We start from the raw sequence: 22,490 nt of genomic DNA, 5'->3' as shown, positions 1-22,490 counted from the left end.
CCAACCCTCAATGGAAACGAATCGAATTTACTGCTGGCAATGCTGACCAAACTAACATCGGTCGTACAGGGACCCCATACTCCCGAAGCACCCCCCACAGAACCCCACGAGGAACACGGTCGAACGCCTTCTCCAAGTCCACAAAACACATGTAGACTGGTTGGGCGAACTCCCATGCCCCCCTCAAGGACCCTGTGGAGGGTGTAGAGCTGGTCCACTGTTCCAAGGCCAGGACGAAAGCCACACTGCTCCTCCTGAATCCGAGATTCAACTTCCCGACGGACCCTTCTCTCCAGAACCCCTGAGTAGACCTTGCCAGGGAGGCTGAGGAGTGTGATCCACCTGTAGTTGGAACACACCCTCCGGTTCCCCTTCTTAAAAAGGGGGACCACCACCCCGGTTTGCCAATCCAGAGGCACTGTCCCTGATGTCCATGCGATGTTGCAGAGGCGTATCAATCAGGATAGCCCCACAACATCCAGAGCCTTTAGGAACTCTGGGCGGATCTCATCCACCCCGGGGCCCTGCCACTGAGGAGCTTTTTAACTACCTCGTTGACCTCAACCCCAGAGATAGGAGAGCCCGCCTCAGAGAACCCAGACTGTGCTTCCTCATGGGAAGGCGTGTTGGTGGAATTGAGGAGGTCTTCGAAGTATTCTCCCCACTGAGAACTTTAACTTTTTCATTATAAAGCGAGCAACGAAGTCAAGCATTTTGTGCACTAAATCCCAAGCACCACTTATAGTATTATTAATTTGGGAGGAACTAATGTTACCACACAACTCTTCAGTAATTTTAAGACTCATTAATGAATTTAGTGCTGATGGAATCACTCTTTGAATTTAGCCACAGTACCATCAGGCAGACATCTAGCCAGGCGGTTTTGCCTGATGTTGTGTAGTCCATTGGTAAAAATGTAAACATAATCTGCAAAAAAGGGTCTGTCTGGAAATTCAATGAAGTGATCAATGTCAATATTGAAAGAATGTACAATGTAAATTACACTCAACAAAAATATTAACGCAACACTTTTGTTTTTGCTCCCATTTTTCATGAGATGGAATTAAAGATCTATAATTCATTCTAGATACACAATATTACCATTTCTCTCAAACATTATTCACAAATCTATCTAAATGTGTGATAGTGAGCACTTCTGCTTTGCTGAGATAATCCATCCCACTTCACAGGTGCACTACATCAAGACGCTGATCTGACATCATGATTAGTGCACAGGTGTACCTTATACTGGCCACAATAAAAGGACACCCTGAAATGTGCAGGGGTTGGTTTTTTTTTTTGCTTTACTGGAGTCTTGGGACTCAGAACCAGTCAGTATCTGGTGGGAGTATATTTAATAGAGTTTGACAGCTTTTGCCTCACAGATTCTGGATTTGAGTCCTTTCTCTGCAGTTTGTATGTTCTCCCAATGTCTGTGTGCGTTCTCTCTAGATTTTCCAGCATCCTTCCACCTCTATGCAATTTAGGTGAATTAATCAGTCTAAGTTGCTTGTAAGTGTAAATGTGTGTGTAAAGTACTATGGGATAGGCTTCAACAACCCCCGTGATCTGAAAGTTGGAAGAAGTGGCTGTAGACACCACAATTATGGTCATCTCGTTTTCAAAAACTAGATGGATGGATGGATGGATGGATGGAAAGATGGAAGGACGGAGGGATGGAGTTTAAGATTTTGGCAATTATTATTGTGTTATGTTACACAAATCTTCCTACATTCATCCTCTACAAACCCGCCTTTGCAGCTATTTTGTTCACAGCATAATGCTATAATACAATATATTCAACCCTTAGTGTCTCCTTCCAAACACTGGAACTCAAAGAAGGAAAGCAGAAAATTGGAAGTAGCAAGACATTATGTTGTTGTATCTCAGAATGCAATCAGTTTTGATAGTTAAATATTCATATTTGTTGTGAAAGCAAAATGCACAGAATGGCTTAGGGAACATTAGCATCAAAAATGTACCAAGATGTGAATAAAGGGAGTTTGCCCTGCCTTCCACTGTTTGTGGGGAATGCAGAAATTATTTTTGTTAGCTGTGTTGGGGATCTCTCTGTGCCACACAGATGATGTTTAGTAGCAGTCTTTATTTTTACACAAATAATAAACTCAACTTAAATCCAGGGGCTTTTCAGCTTATATCCAATTCTTGTCTCAAGCCTACTCATGGAAACTCCAGCACTCTGTACTTGTGGCAGATGTCTCCAGGTCCAACATGCCATTTTAGATTGGAAAGACGTGAATACAGCATTTCAAAAAATAAATAAATAAATAAAATTATATACTTATGATCCCCGAAGGGAAATTAAGACAGAACATGCGAGTATCTTTGTTAGTCAAACGCATTCATATATATATATATATATATATATATATATATATATATATATATATATATATATATATATATATATATAGCAGCTGGATAGTACAAATCGAATCCCGGTCGGGACAAACACTATCCAGTCAACCAGTCAACACTATCCAGTCAACGTGAAATGCAGAAAGGGGCGGGGTCTGGAATGCAGGAGGGCGTGGTCTGGAATGCAGGAGGGTGTGGGCGTGGCTTCGAACCCCAGACATGGCGGGCACTATCCAGTGGCAATCCTTAGGCAAGACCCTTAATGCTATACGAGCCTACCTCAAACATGAGTGAACACAATAATGACAGAGTCATACCGGCTCGGACGTCGCCCGGGTTAACAAGGTCCGCGTCAGATGCTAGGGAACCAGGGCAATCTGATGACAAATGGGCTACTGGAACAAGACACACATGGACAAGGGCGGAGAATACGGAGTTGTTGGAATGCTACTACACAAGTAACCCACTTGGGGCAGTGACCCCCAAACTGGAAGAGTGGCTCCAGCAGATTCCTGGAACAACATCTGAAGCCTCAGTCCAGAAGAGTGCAGTCCTAGGAACAGCTAAGATACTGCGCAGAACCCTCAGACTCCCAGGCCTCTGGTAGAGGACCCGAGCTTGAGGATGACACACAGATACCACCCCACAAGGGTGAGAGGGACACACACATTATATATATATATATATATATATATATATACACATACACACATACATACACACACACATATATATACACATACATACACACACATATATACATATACATATATACATATATATATATACATACATACATATATGTGTGTGTATGTATGTGTGTGTATATACATATATATATATATGAGTGTGTACAGGCCCCTGTAATACACCAAACACACAGACAGGGGGGCCTGTAAGCATGCAACGGTAGGTAGAGTGGTGGACAGTTCCTTCTTGTTGCGCCTCAAATGAGCAACTTGTGAGGGGGACGGCATCTTGCTCTAGGGCACCTTGGTAGTGCTCCAGTGGCAAGCTGACACCTCCCACTGTCAGCTCACACTCCAGGTGATTTTTGTGTTAGGGTTAGGGAATTGAACCACTGATCTCAGAACATTGGATGACCCACTCTACCGCCCGCTCTACCACTGAGCAACTGCCGGCCGAAACAACATGAAACAAAAATTATAATGAATTCTCTCCCGTTAATGCCACTGTTCTTAACTGTACCTATACATTCTTACCTGATCCTCACCCTAAACCAAAGTCAGCTACCATAAGCACAAAAAAGGAAGTGAAATCATAAGAGGAGACATTGATAGATATCTTGGATTAGCATCATTATAAATACGTAATCATTACAATTACTGCTAAATTATCTCTCAAGGTAACTTTCTGGTGTCAGTCATTTTAAAGAAGAAGACAATCACTTGGTTCTCTTATTTATACTGTAGAAAATGTTTCCTATTTTCCTAGACTCATGTGTTACAACTGTATTTGTAATTTTTCTGTCTGTGTCTTGTTCTCTTACTTATTTCTGTTATATGTAAATATATGTGTGTGACAACTGAGACATGGGCAGGGAATTGATATCCATTTCAGGTTGGTGTTTGGCTGTTACTGGAGAACCCAGATACATAAAGGACCAAAATGGTGGTGTGCAGGTATCAGCAGGCAGAACATCCATACTGGGTCCATACTGCACAAACAGCTTAAGCTCACTTTACACCACCATCATATTCTTATCAAGATCCAGCACATCATCCTACATTTTTCAATAATTTCAGGGTGAGGGTCATATCTGTGTCAGAAACATTAGACAAGCATCACATTGAAAAAAGAATAATACCAGGCTGTACCATTTTGGTTATTTTTGCTCTAGCCATGAACATGGTGGTTAAGTCAGCTGAGGTGGAATGCAGAGGGCCTCTGACCAAGTCAAGTTTCTGAGGCTTCAAGATACCTAATCATACTGGAATTAACGTTGCCCTTTGAAGAGCGTATTGAGGAAGCACATGAGAGGAAATGCAATAAAGACCAGGAACTCATGGAAGAGTGCTGTTGCAAGACCCGAAACACCCAATGATCCCAGGATCCATCACTGAGCATGTGTCCCAGTGCATCCATAAGAGGTGTTTTGCACAAAAAAAATCTTTTGACAACTTGGATGTCTCTCAAGCCAAATTGGTAACTCCTGTCAGCATCCACATGTGGACGACCAATAAAATCTAGTTATCAAACTTTGCTTTTTTCTGTCTCAAACAAGGTCTCAATCCAATACTGACACTCCTTTTTTTCCAATGACAAATTTCAGATAAATAGAGCAATATCATGCACAGCATTTTCCAGAATCACCAACACTTGCATTTGATAACTGCATATTTTTTTGACAATAATAGAACCTCTTCTATCACTATTATCTGTCTGATAACTGACCAGCTTGAAAACGATAAGATTACAGCTATTAGAAATCCGTACATTGAAACTTCTAAAAGTATAAGGTGCCATGAGAATAAAACAAGATGCATCTATAGGCCTTGCTTGTTAGTCTAAAATTCACTGGCATGGATGTAAGACGTTGATTGAAATATTTCCCATCTCCTTGTGAACTAGAGACAGAGTCACAGTAATTCTGGGCATTGCAAATGTTTGGTGAAGCAACTGAAATAGCACACCACATACTGACATAAACAGTAGGTTTTCTTATCCAAACTCAATTCTCCTGTGTGCAATCTTGCAAGCCCCCTCATCAAAATGATTACAGCTTTTACTTCTCTTGCCTCTGGATATCATGAATGTCACTCTGTCCCTTGTTCTGATTCTATGTGCTCATCATATTTGCTTTTTTTCACTAATTCTTTCTCATTCTTTCAACTTGAGTTTAATTCTCTTGTTCCTCTGTTTTCCCATGCATTTGCATAACCTGTTCCCACGTTTTATTGATTTATTTGTCCTTTCTTCAGTCTTCTGAGCACTTTTTCTCAGAAAGCTACAACCAAAAAAGGAACAAACAAATAACGCCTTGGCTAAGTTTTTTTTTTTTTTTCATCTTTCCCTCGTCTGTCTTCCCAAACAATATTACAAAAGCAATTCCACACCAGTCAATAGGCTCCAGGATTGGTTCTCATCCCCGTTGTCCCTAAGGGGATGCCATATCATCAATACAGATTTATAATGCAGCCTAGTAGCTAATATACACAAATGCCAATATGCTGTCTTTCTCCAGCCACTAAAAAAACATGGAGCAATCTGGGCAATTTTTATGAAATGTACTAAAAGACTGGTAGGAAAAGAAAAAAGCTAGAGACAGGAGCTGGGGAAGAAAGAAAAAGAGTGGGGCATAATTTTAAAAAAAAGTTGTAGAATGTCAAAAACAGAACACATAACCAGGTGCTATAAATTAACTCTCATCTGGTCATTAAAACTACAGGGAACATGACACAATGCTTTCAGTTCTCCAAAGTTATCAACAGCTACAGGTTGTAATTACAACTTTAAAGAAAGTTTGATATTTGATTTTTTGTTTGTTTTTTTATGTGCACTGGGTAGTCACTGAGTGGTTACCATTTTTATGTTTTTGTTTTTTAATTATCTGGTGAAGAATCAGTTAACTTGCATCATTTCATCTATCCATTTAATTGTAGACCAGATGATCCCAATCCTCTCATCTACTAATCTAGCTTGTGGGTCACAGGTCTTCTGGAGTCAATCCCAGCCAGCTACGGGCAAAAGGTGGGGTACACCCCACTCAACTTTACATTTATACTTACAGATAATTTGGAGGGACCGATTCAACTAAGCTGCATGTTTTTAGAGATGGAATGAAGCTGAGCGGTAGAACACTCGTGCAGAAATCGGGAGAACATGCAAACTCTGCACAGTAAGGAATCAAACCTGGAACTTCTTGCTGTGGAGCATCAAACCTACACACCATGATGCCCAGCCTAGTTACATTTTGTAAGTACTGTATTAAGATTTGGTTCCTGCAAATAAAGCAGTTTAAAGAAACAAACACTTACAAAGTCTAACCTTTTTACATTTGGAAATCTTTTTAACACAACACCTTGTCACTCACTATTCTCTTCCATTCTTATCTTATTGTCCAGCTGTTCTTAGTAGGTACTCATCATGTTGAGATTTTAATTTTACCAAATGTAAAACTATATGTTTTAATACAATTACTTTTTTTTTTCTCTTTGAAATTCTTGTTTGGGGTGGGTTGGGAACTCACATAACAGGGGTCAGACATCTCGTAGCTAGGTAGTGGACATTAAAGCTTCTTGCACTGAAAAACACCTGTCTGCTGGAACCATAAACAGACATTATGTCTCACTCTGACTCTCCAAGATATTATATTGACAAGCCAATAAATTAGCACACAGGCAACATCCAGAACACATTGAATCCAAATGATTTTGCACTTTCACATTACTTTGCATTGCAAATGTCTACTGAGTTGGTAATTTTTTTAATAAGCAAAAACAATCTTGTTTTTTGACCCATCAATCACACAAGTTTTCTGTTTCTCAATTGATAAATATGAAAATGACCTATGTAAAGGAGGTCTACCACATAGAGATTTTTTTAAACAAGCTTTTTTCATGGAGATTTCAGGTCAATTTAATAATTTCCACAATAATTTGTTTGTTTGACTCTTTTCTGTAAGTTTTTTGACCAGACAATACTGATGTGACTTTTCTTATAATGTAATGATCGCCGTGGGATTTTTCCCTCTTTTAAAAGGTGCTTTGAAATGTCCGTTGATGTGATTAAGAGCTCTACAAATAAAAAGGTGACTTATTGGTTGACAAAAGTCCTGTAAGTATGCAAATAGGGAGAGAAAGATGGTCAGATGGCAGACAACCACATAGTGTCAAATGAGCAACTTGTGGGGGTTGGTGCCTTGCTCAAGGTCACCTCAGCAGTGCTCAGGAAGTGATCTGGCACCTTTGTTCACACTTCATACTTTTTGGTCCACGCTAGTCTTAAACCTGCCACCCTCCAGTACCCAGGCTGGACTTAGCTACTGCTGCTACCATTTAATTCCATCTCCCCATCTATATATTTGAAGAAGCTCACTTGAAAAACTTAGGTGTCACGCTTTTTAGCTCCACTGACTACCTGTCAATCAAGCGCCCAACCAATCATGGTGCATCTGCCAGAAGGAATCACATGAACAGTATGGTGTAAGGGATCTGGCAGTGAGGCATTTTGTCGCGGTTAAGCCTTTTGTCCACACGACAACGCAGATATCCGGGAGGAAAATGCTGGCCAAAGTGAAGTTTTTTTAAAACACCGGGTGTGCGTTGTCGTGTGGAAGCTTTAACCAAAACTTTTTCTATCCTGGGGCTGTCTCCCTGCGACGAAAACTGCTGTGACACTAGTGTGTGTGACCCATGTCTACATATACACACAGAATGAATGGAGTTAAAACTAGGGTTGAGCCGGATACTCGTTTCATACGAGTATCCGGTACGGATAACGCATTTTTGGCGAATACGAGTACGAATACGAATAAAACCCGTTAATACTCGTGATCGACTGAAGGAAAATCATCCTGACTGTGTTCACGCTCTGTGATTGGCCAGTGACACATACTTCCCGCCCCTCCCTACAAACTGCAGTTAAAGCGGAGTTTGTCCCTGTCCCACTCTCCACCAAACGCAGACATTTACTGATCTCTCTGTTGATGGCTTCACTGTTCCTCACGTCTTTCGTCTTAGATTTTCTTAAGCTTGCCTCTGTTTCAGTGTTTGTTTACCTTGTGAACTTTCTTGATGTTTTTTTGTTGCACGTACGCGTGCTTTTAACCACCGCCTCCACTCTTCTTTTTTATTACCTGTTTGTTCTAAACAAAATTGATAATTCTATGCTTTATAAATATTTTAACATAGACATAGCGTGCATACACACACACACACACACACACACACACACACACACACACACACACACACACACACACACACACACACACACACACACACACACACACACACACACACACACACACACACACACACACACACTCACCACAATCAACATTGTTTAACTTTATGTCAAAAAAAATGGCAAGAACGTTAGGTGCTAAAAATAAATAATTGAAAAAAACAGTCTGATTATAAAAAAAAATTAAACTGAAAAAAGTTTTGTTAAGTATGACAATTCTTGTTCATGCATACTTCGTAGTTGATAATTTCCTATTGCATGCACTTCATTAATGCATTTTGTGTTTACTCGTTCTATATATAGTTCCTTTACTATTGTGATCAAAAGCGTTGAATCTAAATTCTGAGGCTATTCGATAAGTAGTCATTCATAGACTTAAGAATATTCATGTTCAGACTCAGTTCCATAAAAAAACTTGTTCTGTAAATAGTTCTTACTTTTGTGATCAAAAACATTGATTTGAATCTCAATTTCGAGGCTGTTCTGCAAATAGTTTTAAAATAAACAATATAGCAACTTGTGATCAATCCATATAAATTTTAGACTTAAAATAATGTATGACAGGAAAAGGTAGAGTTGGCTGACATGATGCAGAGAAAGAAGGTAGACATGCTATGTGTCCAGGAGACTAGTTGGAAAGGTAGCAAAGCTAGAAGTTTAGGAGCAGGGTTCAAGTTGTTCTATCACGGTGTGGATAGGAAGAGAAATGAAGTAGGAGTTATCTTGAAGAAGGAGTTTGTTAGGAATGTCCAGGAGGTATAAAGAGAGTCAAATAGAGTGATGAGTCTGAAGCTAGAAATCGAAGGTGTGATGTTCAATGTTGTTACGTTATTAGTTGGTATGCTCCACAGGTAGGATGTGAGCTGGAGGAGAAGGATAAATTCTGGTTGGATGTTAATGAAGTAATGCAGAGCATACTGAGAACTGAGAGAGTTGTCATTGGAGCAGACTTCAATGGACATGTTGGTGCAGGAAACAGAGGTCATGAGTAGCTGATGGCCAGGTTTGGTATCCAGGAGAGGAACGAAGAAGGACAGATGGTAGTTGACATTGCAAAAAGGATGGAAATGGCTATAGTGAATACTTTCTTCCAAAAGAGGCAGGAACATAGGGTGACCAAGAAGAGTGGAGGTAGGAGCACACAGGTAGACTACAACTTGTGTAGACGGTGTAATCTGTAGGAGATCAGTGACTGCAAAGTAGTGGTAGGTGAGAGTGTAACTAAACAGCATAGGATGGTTGTCACAACCCGGCTCGTGAGCCATGACAAAAAGTAGAGATACACAGTCCTTTAAAGGAAAAAAAATAATTTATTTTACAAAAAATAACTACAAAACAAAAGTCTCAATTATAAGATGAGTAAATCAGTTTTGTCTGGATCAGGTGAGAAGAGCGAGCAGAGATGGAACCAACAACAAGGAAGGTCTGAGGTAGCTGATCTCAAATACTCTCACTGGGAGACTGGCCAGGTGCTCCCAGTTAGAGGGCTCCGCCTACGTGACGGTCACCTGCGAATCACAATCACAGACACACCCACCAAACACACAGCAGCAGGCCCTGCTAGGCAGGAGGCCGTCACACCCCCTTTCATAAGAACGGGGTTCCAACCCTGGAACCACAAACTACCCACCATACCAAATTAGTTTTAACTAATAAAACTACAAACAGAAAATTATTTTAGCAAAAAAAATGTGTTACACCAAAGGAAAAGAAAACTGACCTGATGCTTGTCATCCACTCTTGACATCGAAGATTACTGGTAAGGCGCTCTGGACAATGCGTCCGCCACCACATTGTCTGAACCCTTAATATGTCTAATGTCCAGCCAATATGACTGCAACATTAGCGACCACCTGATAAGTCTCTGGTTTGGACACTGTAGGGATTTAAGAAAAGTAAAGGGGTTGTGGTCAGTGTAGACCACCACAGGCACAACACCAGAACCCACATACATATTAAAATGTTTTAATGCCCATATAATTGCAAGTGCTTCCTTTTCAATCGTTGAATAACTCAGTTGGTATGAGTTGAAATCTTTTGAGAAGAAACTCACAGGTTTATCAAAACCCGAGTCATCAGCCTGCAAAAGAACGGCACCCACCCCCACGTGACTAGCATCCACCTGAAGGGAAAACGGACGAACAAAACGCAGGGCAGACAGAACCTGTGCATTAACCAACAGCGCCTTTATCCTTTCAAATACCTGTTGGCAAGCAGTGGACCACACAAAAGTCACTTTCATCTTCAACAGGTCAGTCAGCGGAGCCACTACCTCGGAAAAGTTTCTGCAAAACCTCCGATAGTATCCCACTAGACCCAGGAAGCGCATCAGGTCTTTCTTCGTAGCGGGTACAGGATAACTTTCAACAGCCTGCACTTTTTCCCTCACTGGGCGAACAGCACCCTGGCCAACCACCCGACCCAAGTACGTCACCGTTGCCCTCACAAACTCACACTTAGCAAGGTTCACAGTGAGTCGCGCCTCGGCCAGGCGGCTAAACAGGGCCTGGATGCGCTCCAAGTGAGAGGCCCAGGTGTCAGAGCAAACCACCACATCATCTAAGTAGACTGTACAACCCTCCAAGTCCCCAAGGACTTTCGTCATCAGTCTCTGAAATGTTGCCGGGGCATTACGCAACCCGAAGGGCATGACTCTATAAGAATACAAACCATTTGGTGTTATAAATGCTGAAAGCTCACACGCTCGCTCTGACAGCGGAACCTGCCAATAGCCTTTTAACAAGTCGAACTTGTTGACATACTTAGCATGGCCAACCTGATCAACAGTCTTCCATTCGCAGGAGTGGAAAGGAGTCTGGTTTCGTCACAGCATTCACCTTACGAAAATCTGTACAGAACCTGGGGGTGTTGTCAGATTTAGGAACCATAATGCAAGGTGAAGCCCAACTGGAAAACGATGGTTCAGCAATACCATTATCTACCAAATACCTCACTTCAGCATCTAGATATTTCCGTTTTTCAGGATTCACACAATAAAATCTCTGCCGAACTAGCTGGGCATCTCCGACATCGATATCGTGCTCAATGAGGTGCGTTTAGGTGGGGGTATCTCCAAACAGACAAGGAAAAGCATGGATGAGCTCAGACAAATCTGCCTGCCTCGACTCAGGTAGATGTCCCAGCAGTTCCTGTAGTTTGCCCAGTGACTCAGAGTTCTTTAGGCGTCCATGCAATGCAGCCGAATCAAGACAAGGCAGACCATCCTCCAGCTCCCCTGTCATAGTTTGAGGGGTTGAAACCACAGACACTCTCCCCACCGAACATGCCGGGTGCACGGGCTCCGGATGAGACTGAGCCTCAGCAGCAACCGGACCAGACGCACAACCATAGTATGGCTTTAACAGATTGACATGGCAAAGCTGAGTGGACATCTGGATGAACCATCATTCGCGACAGAACCATCAGCTGACAACTTCCCACTTCTAATTAAATCAAGCTTATACTGCTCCAAAGCCAACCTCGCCGGTTCAGACTGAAATCGCAGTTTTTCCACCGCAAGTTGCTTTTCAATTTTTGCATTATACTTAGTTTTATCATGTTCCAATTGCAACATCAGTATTTCCTTTTACTGCTCAAATGTTAAACTACCGGCTGCCAATGGTGGAGACAAACCAGCAGAGTTAACTAGACCGGGTGGTTGCTCCGGACCTCCGGCCAAAACACCCATTTCCCTGAGATTTGCTTTCAAAATATCTCTAATATTATTCTTTAACCGATTGTCAGGAACATTAACGTCATAGTGGTGCCCTGCTATGCTTAACAACTACAACAACTCTTTCGTGCACCTGTCCAAAAACTCCTCTGCCGGAGCGTTGACGAAGTCCGATACCTCTGCCATCATACAGCCAAAGAATGAATATTCATTACACAAACCGATACCACAGGCCAAAGTGCCAACTCGGTGCCTACACACAAAAAGAGCGCACAATCCCCTCTATCTAACCTACCTATCCAGTTCTTACCTCACTCCACTCACCCCTAGTCTTCATGCAATGACAATAGCGGGTACTTACACACTCAATACCGATAGCACAGAAAAGGCGACCAAATAATGGCAATCTCCCCGAAACTACGGCTGTGCTCCCGAGCAATTGCTCTAACCACGTTTACTGCAACACTATGGAAAAAAAAAAGAAAAAACCCGACGAACCCAAAGGGGTAATGTCGCTATGCCTAACCAGGGAAGTATGCACTCATCAGACTTCAGCACCAGCTGATACTCACCCGCACCTGCGGCACCACGCTGAGAAACAAACAAAAACCAACAACAACAAAAACAAAACCAACCTCAAAACACACAAAAACAGTTAATAGACCCAAACAGTAGCATACAAATGACTGCATATCCGCAACCAGAATACAAACAAACCAGTCAAGGTTACCCAAAACTACGCACTGAAATCAACACAGCTCCGTAGTAACCCTGATGATGTCAACTCAGTCAGAAATTAGGAGTCCATTAACTAACCCAGAGATGACGAACTCCCAATTCTAAAAACACATCGACGAGCCCTCACTTTTGTCATGACCCGGCTCGTGAGCCATGACAAAAAGTAGAGTACACAGTCCTTTAAAGGAAAAAAATTAATTTATTTTACAAAAATAACTGCAAAGCAAAAGTCTCAATTATAAGGTGAGTAAATCAGTTTTGTCTGGATCAGGTGAGAAGAGCGAGCAGAGATGGAACCAGCAACAGGGAAGGGCTGAGGTAGCTGATCTCAAATACTCTCACTGGGAGACTGGCCAGGTGCTCCCAGTTAGAGGGCTCTGCCTACGTGCCGGTCACCTGCGGATCACAATCACAGACACACCCACCAAACACATAGCAGCAGGCCCTGCTATGCAGGAGGTCGTCACATGGGTGACCAAGAAGAGTGGAGGTAGGAGCACACAGGTAGACTACAACTTGTGTAGATGGTGTAATCTAAAGGACATCAGTGACTGCAAAGTAATGGTAGGCGAGAGTGTAGCTAAACAGCATAGGATGGTGGTGTGTAGCATTCATGACTCCCTGAGTACCTTTGAATGGCCCCTATTGTTATGTCAATAAGCCATTCCGAGCGTCACCAAGGAAACCTGATCACTTGATCACTTTGCCATCTTAGAAAGAAGTCAACAAGCATATTAAAAAACCTGACATTAAAAACTGGTTAAATTCATTACGAGTGCAGTCAGTGCGAACAGAGCGGATTATTTCCTGATCTGAAGTTTGAAGCAGATATTTAAGCTCCAGCGTTCATCTTCATTTATAAATTAAATATTGTTTCGATCAAACGGTAGTCCAGTCGGAGGTGAGGTGCAGCTATTTGCTGCTGTGTGTCCTAAACAATTTTTTAACTAGTTTTTAATGTCAGGCTGCTAATTTACTGGCAAATATGATGCTGTTTTACTCCTCGAACTGACTTTAACGTCGGTGTCTCACGCCGTGAATCTCACAGCATGTCGCTGCAGACAGAATACACAAGCCTGAATGCGCCCCTCCGCCGCCCGCCCAGAGCTATCAACTACATTTGTAAATCAATTGCAGCACGCCCGTTGGCACCTTTGTCTAGCTGTGACTCCGCTCTTGAAATTTCAGAAAAGGCTGGAAGGTCAACTTCGAGGGTCTTTCATTCACCTTTATGCCAGTTTCTCCGTGTGTTTCCACAGACTAATAGAATGGACCGTCACTAGATTTCAGATGACAGCACAATGGCATTTTAAGACCAATTAAGTTTAAAGTGGGTTATTTCTGATGCCAAATCGTTAGGAAGTGTCTCAGCGGTAGAGCAGATGTTTTGTAGACAGATTGCCCCAACCATCGGTGGATCAAATCCCGCCCCCACCAGGACATCTCCGGGGTGCCCTTGAGCAAGGTGCCGTCCCCCCTACAAGCTGCTCAATTGGGGCATGTTCCTGAAGCAGCTGCCCGTCACTCTGCCTCCCGATGTGTGTTGTTTGATGTGTGTACTAACTGCTAACTGCATGCTTACAGGCCCCCCTGTGTGCTGTGTTTCACGGGGCCTGATTGTCATAAACTAACGCAAAGAACATGTATAAATACCTGAGTGACTATGTAATTTCCCTGCGGGGATTAATAAAGTGTACTTCTTCTTCCTTCTCCGCCTCATAAAACTCCGGCTCATCATTTTCATCAGATTCAAAGGAGGGTTCTTCGGCAGTCACCATTGCCACCGCGGTCTTGTTTTGAGCTGATTGGGTAGGGGATGACGTATTTCCGCTTTTACGTAAATCCCAGTTGAGAACGTGTACTGTGATAGGTTTCCTTCTTTGACAAACACTGCGTGTGGCCAATTGCATTTCGGGGGGGGGGGGGGCAATAAAACGACAACAGGCAAACCTAAAAGTGACGAGTATTCATGAGCCTTCTCAGAAATTAACTCGAGTAAGAGTAAAAATGTTTGCCTTGGAAATGTATTCGAGTAAGAGTAATCAGTATGAAAGAATTCTAGTATTTGAGTAAAGTAAAAATCCTCAGAATCTGTACTTAAGTACAGTACTTAAGTAAATTTACTCCGTTACTGTCCACCCCAGAATACCAACCCTTCCTTATCAACTGTAATTGCTTAACACTAGTGCCAAACGCAAAAAAAAAGAAAATTAAGTTACATAAAATTCATCAGGTGACACAACAGGAGCACTCAACATTTCATTCACAAGTAATGGTCGTCTCCCCATCACCATTTATTACAGCAGTAATCCTTTTCCTCATGGGCTGACACAAACCACAAATATTTCCCTGTTGGATAGGGACCAAATATTAAGTCAATGCCTTCTTGAGTTATTGTTAAGTTTATGGAGGACATTAACAATGTTATTCATTTACTGATTCTGGTTCAAGCTTTCTTGAAGATGTGCATTAGGTTAAAAGTGAAGTCATCAATAAGGATTATCCGAACAATGGTATTGTTAATCCTTCTTTTAAAAAAATCAGTCAAACGTGTACAGGATTGGTTGTTATGCACGATGCATTATTGAATTGTTATTAAATCTGCTGAGTAATGCTCAATTCATTTGAAAATAGGGAGAGGGATTTATCAGATTATTTCTTTTGCCAAAAAAATAGGAAATTTATATGATTGTCTCTTTTGTATGCACACAATCTTATATTTAAGAAGCCTCCTTTCTCACAAGGGGAAAAGGAAGGATTGTTTTTATTCTGATGAATACATCCACAAAAAAGACTGGCTTCAACAATTTCTTGTTTGGCAGGAAGAAAAAAAAATCACGAAAGATTTATTTCAATTGTTTTGAACTGTGATATGCGTTTTACTAAGGGACATACACTCATATTTGACAGGAAGCAATTGACTTTTTGAACTGAACCAGATGCTACTGGCAAATGCTAAGGTGTGTGAGCCTGTTGGTCATTGTGAGAGTTTGTTACAGGGGTGCGACGTAATGAGGATTTGTAATGCAGGGGATCCAGGAAGTATTAAAGATTATGTGTTTTGTGCATGTGTGCATTATGTGTTTGTGTGTGAACGAATGACTACCTGCAACAATATCACCTTGACCATTTTCAGACTTATATTTCTAAAGCGCATGCACACACGCACACGTACGCACATGCATGCACTCTCGCATGTGCGCTCGCACACATACACACACACACACACATTGACAGACTTGCTCCTTATATACACAGCTAGCAACAACAGGATCACAGCAGGAAAATACAATATATCTGAAGCAGGAAGAGAAAACAGATGGAGGACAACATTACACATTCCCATTAAGCACACACACACACAAACACACACACACACACACACACACACACACACACACACACACACACACACACACACACACACACACACACACACACACACACACACACACACACACACACAAATATCAGACTTAAACACATGTACACAAACAAAAACACACATTGCATCACCATTTTGAACCTCACTGCTGGAAAATTGCAGCCATGTCATCAGCTTTGGCTGATAGCATCAACCATCATATGAGTGTGTGAAAAGCTGTGTATTTGTGTGCTTGCTACACAGCTGTCATTTTACAGGTAATAAAGGCAACTTCTACACAAGAAAATGGTTCTAATAGCGTCTACACGTGTGAGGGCTTTCTATCTGTCTCTCAATTTATGAGACACTGTATGGCATGTTAAAACCATGTACAGACAGATCTGTCGTAGTTTTTAGATAACTTCTTTACGTCAAGGATTAATTAAGAATGAATTAAGCTCCCTCCGTTTTGTTCATATATGCTTAAAAATGATCACTGAGATATCACAATTATGCTGCTTTAACGTAGCCACAAGAAGGTAAAAGCCAATGTCTTATTGTGTTGGTCCCAAGCCCGGATAACTACAGAGGGTTGTGTCAGGAAGGGCATCTGACGTAACAACAGGTTAACAACGACCACCATCAGTACTGTTCACCTACAGGGTGTCAGTGGAAATTGTACTACTGTTGGTCAAAAATGGGGAGGAGGAAAGTGGGTCTGTGTAAAGAGGGAAGAGTAACGCCTGGAGTATAGGACTGAAAGTAGGGACGTTGAATGGTGGAACTATAACAGGAGTAGGTACAGTTGGTTGACATGATGCAGAGGACGAAGGTAGACATACTGTGTGTCCAGGAGACCAGTTGGAAAGGTGGCAAGGTTAGGAGCAAGGTTCAAGTTGTTCCTTCATGGTGTGGATAGGAAGAGAGATGGAGTAGGAGTATATTGAAGAAGTTTGTTAGGAATGTCCTGGTAAAAAGAGTGTCAGATAGAGTGATGAGTCTGAAGCTAGAAATCGAAGGTGTGATGTTCAATGTTGTTAGTGGATATGCTCCACAGGTAGGATGTGAGCTGGAGGAGAAGGAGAAATTCTGATTGGACTTTGATATAGTGATACTGAGCATACCTAGAAGTGAGAGAGTTGTCATTGGTGCAGACTTCAATGGACGTGTTGGTGCAGGAAACAGAGGTGATGAGGAGGTGATGGGCAGGTTTGGTATCCAGGAGAGGAATACAAAATGACAGATGGTGGTTGGCTTTGCAAAAAGGATGGAAATGGCTATAGTCAATACTTTCTTCCAGAAGAGTCAGGAACATAGGGTGACCTATAAGAGTGGAGGTAGGAGCACACAGGTAGACTGATGGAGATCAGTGACTGCAAAGTAGTGGTAGGTGAGAGTGTAGCCAAACAGCATAGGATGGTGGTGTGTAGGATGACTCTGGTGGTGAGGAAGATGAAGAGGGGCAAAGGCAGAGCAGAAGACGAAATGGTGGAAGCTGAAAAAGGAAGTGTTGCATGACTTTTAGGAAGGAGTTAAGACAGGCTCTGGGTGGTCAGGAGGTGCTTCCAGATGACTGGACAACTACAGCTAATGTGATCAGGGAGACAGGTAGGAGAGTACTTGGTGTGTCATCTGGAAGGAAAGTAGATAAGGAGACTTGGTGGTGGAATGAGGAGGTACAGGACTGTATACAGACAAAAAGGTTAGCTAAGAAGAAGTGGGACACTAAGATAAATGAGGAAAGTGGACAGGAGTACAGGGAGATGCAGGGTAAGGTGAAAGTAGAGGTAGCAAAGGCCAAACAAGGGGCTTATGATGATTTGTTTGCTAGGTTGGACAGTAAGGAGGGAGAGACTGATCTATACAGGTTGGCAAGACAGAGAGACAGAGATGGGAAGGATGTGCAGCAGGTTAGGGTATAATGGATATGGATGGTATTGTACAGGTGCCAGTAGTGTGATGGGAAGATGGAGAGTACTTTGAAGAGTATTATTTGAAGAGTACTAAGAGGTGGCAGTTGTGGACAAGGAAACAGCAAAGATCTTCTTCTTTACCTTGCGGCTTTCCCCTTCAGGGGTCGCCACAGTGAATCAATTGCCTCCATCTAGCCCTGTCCTTTGCATCCTCTTCTCTCACACCAACTGCTTTCATGTCCTCCCTCATTACATCCATAAACCTCCTCTTTGCTCTTCCTCTAGGCCTCCTGCCTGGCAGTTCAAAACTCAGCATCCTTCTACCAATATATTCACTATCTCTCCTCTGGACATGTCCAAACCATCTCAGTCTGGCCTCTCTGACTTTATCTCCAAAACCTATAACATGTGCTGTCCCTCTGATGTACTCATTCCTGATCCTATCCTTCCTGGTTACTCCCAGAGAGAACCTCAGTATCTTCATCTCTGCTACCTCCAGCTCTGTCTCCTGTCTTTTCCTCAGGGACACTGTCTCTAGACCAAGCAACATCGCTGGTCACACCACAGTTTTGTACATCTTTCCTTTCATTTTAGCTGAAACTCTTCTATCACACATCACACCTGACACTTTCCTCCACCCCTTCCATCCTGCATGTACACGCTTCTTCACCTCTTTTCCACACTCTCCGTTGCTCTGAACTATTGACCCTAAGTACTTAAAATCCTCCACCTTCTTGATCTCTTCTCCCTGTAACCTCACTCTTCCACTTGGGTCCCTCTCTTTCACACACATGTACTCTGTCTGACTGGGGCTACCCTTCATTCCTCCTCATTCCTCCAAAGATAGTCAGTATGAATTTAGGAGGGCATTGAAGAGGATGAAGAGTGGAAAGGCACTCAGTCCTGATGATATACCTGTGGAGGTATGGAAGTGTCTCAGAGAGGTGGTGGTAGCGTTTCTGACTAGGTTGTTCAACAGGATCTTCGATAGTGAGAAGATTCCTGAAGAATGGAGAAGTGTGCTGCTGCCCATTTTTAAGAACAAGGGACATGTGCAGACTTGTGGCAACTACAGAGGAATAAAGCTGATGAGACATACAATGACATTATGGGGGAGAGTAGTTGAAGCTATACTGGGAGCAGAAGTGAGCATTTGTTAGCAGCAGTATGGTTTCATGCCAAAAAAGAGTAACACTGATTCAGTGTTTGCTTTGAGGATGTTGATAGAGAAGTACAGAGAGGGCCAGAGGGAGCTGTATTGTGTTTTTGTAGATCTGGAGAAAGCTTATGACAGGGTGCCCAGCGAGGTACTGCGGTATTGTATGAGGAAGTCTGGAGTGGCAGAGAAGTATGTTAGAGTGGTGCAGGACATGTATGACAACTGTAAGACAGTGGTGAGGTGTGCTGTAGGTGTGACAGAGGAGTTCAAGGTGGAGGTGGGATTACATCAGAGATCAGCTCTGAGCCCCTTCTTGTTCGCTATGGTGATGTACAGGCTGACAGACGAGGTCAGACAGGAATCTCCATGGACTATGATGTCTGCAGATGACATCGTGATCTGCAGTGAGGGCAGGGAACAGGTGGAGGAGAAGCTAGAGAGTTGGAGGTTTGTCCTGGAAAGAAGAATGAAGGTTAGCTGCAGTAAGACAGAGTACATGTGTGTGAATGAGACGGACTCAAGTAGAAGAGTGAGGCTACAGGGTGAAGAGATCAAGAAGGTGGATGATTTTAAGTGCTTAGGGTCAACAGTCCAGAGCAATGGAGAGTGTGGAAAAGAGATGAAGACGCGTGTACAGGCAGTATGGTACGGGTGGAGGAAAGTGTCAGGCGTGATGTCTGATAGAAGAGTTTCGGATAAAATGAAAGGAAAGGTGTCCAAAACTGTGATGAGACCAGCGATGTTGTTTGGTCTAGAGACAGTGTCACTGAAGAAAAGACAGGTGACAGAGCTGGAGGTAGCAAAGATGAATATGCTGACGTTCTCCTTGGGAGGGACCAGGAAGGATAGGATCAGGAATGAGTACATCAGAGAGACAGCACATGTTAGAGGTTTTGGAGATAAAGTCAGAAAGGCCAGACTGAGATGGTTTGGACACGTCAAGAGGAGAGATAGTGAATATATTGGTAGATGGATGCTGAGTTTTGAACTGCCAGGCAGGAGGCCTAGGGGAAGAGCAAAGAGGAGGTTTATGGGTGTAGTGAAAGAGGACATGAAGGTAGTTGGTGTTGGAGTAGAGGATGCAGAAGACAGTGTTAGATGTAGGCAACTGATTTGTTGTGGCGACCCTTGGAGGGAAAAGCCGAAAGGGGAAGAAGAAGAAAAAGAAGACACGTGTACGCTTTCCAATCCATTTATCAGCTTTGCCACTTCACAGATATGGCACGCTTAGGGTTCCTTTTTTTAAACTGATAATTCAGTGTGTTAACTTGGACAAAAATATTGTGGTCCCAGGCCCAGAATGAAGGAACACCATCATCACCTCCTCTCATTTGAGCTTTGACACTGGCAACATTTGCATTTTAGAATTGAATTTTATTTATTACTTTAAATTGCTCATTTCACATCTTTGCTGTGAGTCACCAACACAAATAAATCATTTTCCATAGTTGCGCTTTACTTTATTTTTCATAAATGCCATATCACGTAAAGCCTTTCCAAAGTAAGTGTTTGAAAGTAAGTGTACAGATACATTTTGTTTACAATGAGACATAGATTTATTCCTGCAGTGTGCCCCATTTTTACCATCGACTCTTTATTATTCATGTGTTGTATATGTCATAAAGACGCCACACTAACAGGCATTTTACAATATCCTGACTAATTCAATATTTTTGGGTAGACACCACAGTCAATTAAAGGGTAATAAATATTGATTTAATGAGCACTGACCAAGGTGATGCACGGAGGCTGAATGAAATCTAAAATGGGTCAGAGTTGTTGGGATGATTGTAGCATCTTTGACATAAATTGTCACACATATCACTGTCAAGGAAATTGAAGTGTATTAAATAACATGAACATAAATAGGAAATTGGAATAAATACAGCATGCACTGTAGTAGTTTTTTTGTGATGAAGAGATAATTTATTTACTGTTAAAAAGTATTGATTTCAATTATTAAGGCTTTCTCTCACATTACAGTACACTTCTTAGAAACACTTTAGGTGGACAGGAGGCCCTTTAACTTGCAGATCAATTTTCCTGATACCAGATGAAACCTGTAGACAAATGGTTGGAGAGAAGTAATAACCTGAGCATCAGCACATATTTGATTCATTTTGAGGGCATACAATGACCAATGAGTTTGAAGCTATAGAAAGATAAATCCCAAGTTGGTGTGGGAAGTGTTGACTAGAAGGGAAAAGTATCCAGGACTTGTTTGGTAGAATCATTGGCCATTTTTTTCACATGCCTGAGAATATATCATACTTTTCATTTCTGTGCTGTTGTTGAGACAGGGAAGTGAACTCTTTCAAGGTAGTGTGATACACATTTCTATATTGAATAGCTAAATGTTGAATACTAAGCTGCAATGATAAATAATTTGAGAAGTTATTATTTTTATCAGCTGACTGTTAAATACCACATCACTTCATCAGTCATCCATTTCACATACTTGTTCATAGGAACAAGGATTAATTTTGTCATCCGCTATGATTTGAAAGTAACCCGAAAACACCTGTGTCAAGAAAAACGCACACAGAGTGTGTTTATACATTTATGTGTTTGAGTGTGTGTGTGCAGTCAGATGTTACAAAAAAACCCAACCAAAATCAATTTGTTCAGCCACATCAATGTACACACATATGACACACCATCTGTCACTCACTCTTGCACAAACAAACACACCACCCTGTCACAATACACACTCATTCCTATTTTCTCATCTACCCCTCTTTCTCCTTCCTCAGCTCCCCCCACACACCTTTATTCTTCTACAGAAGGGGACATTTATTCTGATTAGGTTGGGCCCTGGAGATCGAAAATTGTAGTAATCAGAAAACTGGCCAGGCATCTATCACTGCAGCAACCAATCAAACATCCTGCTCCACGGCTAGTGAATGGGAAAAATTACCCACAAAAATGATTCCCACTGGTCTGTGTGTGTGTGTGTGTGCTTGTGCTGCTTGGTACTTCCATCCCTGTGAGGAAAGGTTTTTAACTTTGCAAAGGTTTTCTAAAGTGAGTTTTTATTGATCGTGACTCAAACACACAACTTATGTGAAAGTTATCACTTAGAATTAGGGTCAGGTTGAAGTTGGTGTAAAACAATTAATTTACTTTGGTGTAACGAGTTAGACAATAGAGGAAAACCACCGATTGCTCCTCATAAAAACCACTTGTAGTGTGTATGTGTGCGTCTGTTGTGGGACGGTGGAGCTATTCGTTTTAGCAGATGATAAAGCTGGCAGTGTATTTGGAGAGACAGAGAGTAAGAAATTATGAGAGCATGGGAAGGGGTTGGTATCAGCATCATTGGAATGCTAAAGTCTA

Source organism: Antennarius striatus, chromosome 3, assembly GCF_040054535.1.
Source record: "Antennarius striatus isolate MH-2024 chromosome 3, ASM4005453v1, whole genome shotgun sequence".
Classification (NCBI taxonomy): Eukaryota; Metazoa; Chordata; class Actinopteri; order Lophiiformes; family Antennariidae; genus Antennarius; species Antennarius striatus.
Note: the sequence above shows the minus strand (reverse complement) of the source record.